The sequence below is a fragment of the Fukomys damarensis genome, unplaced genomic scaffold (assembly GCF_012274545.1).
Source record: "Fukomys damarensis isolate Sample0158 unplaced genomic scaffold, DMR_v1.0_HiC HiC_scaffold_4, whole genome shotgun sequence".
Lineage (NCBI taxonomy): Eukaryota > Metazoa > Chordata > Mammalia > Rodentia > Bathyergidae > Fukomys > Fukomys damarensis.
In genome coordinates this window covers 31,207,873-31,208,523 of record NW_022900916.1, presented here as the reverse complement: position 1 = coordinate 31,208,523, position 651 = coordinate 31,207,873, and positions in this window count along the sequence as shown.

Genomic DNA, 651 nt, shown 5'->3' with positions numbered 1-651 from the left:
GGGGTGGGGGGGGGGTGGGGGGGGGGGATGGGAGAAGATAGGGGTAGGTGAACGTGGGAGGGGAGAGCGGCTGAGGGGCGGGGAAAAGAGAAGGGAAGGAGAGGGCAGGCAGAACGGAAGGGAAGGGGCGGGAATAGGAGCGGAGGAGCGCAGAGGTGCGGAGTAAGAGGAAGGGAGGCAGCTGAGCTGGGCTGGGTGCCACCCGGGTTGCTACCCCTACCCGTGAGTCTCAGAAGCCCTGAGGAACCCTCAGTCCCCCCCCACCCCAGCCCTTTGCAGCTCTGGGGCCCCCTTGTGGGATGAGCACAGCCTTTCCGGAGCTGACACACCCATACCCATCCTGTGATGCAGCTTTGCTGTCCCTTATTTATTTATTTTCTCAGGTACTGAACCCCCCCCCACCAGTTTCTTTCTTTGAGAATGAGTCTGCTAAGCCACCAAGGCACAGGGACTGGGCTCAAACCTGCACCCCTCTGGCCCCAGCCCTCCAGGGTGCAGGCGTTACAGGGTGTGTGCACCACCACACCTCACACCACCTTTCATAGCCGAGCACAGTATGTGTAGGGTACTCTGTGGTTTCAGGTCACCGGTAGGGTCTTGGAACTGGAGTGTGTCCCCTGTAGATAAGGGGAGATTACTGCATCCTACCTC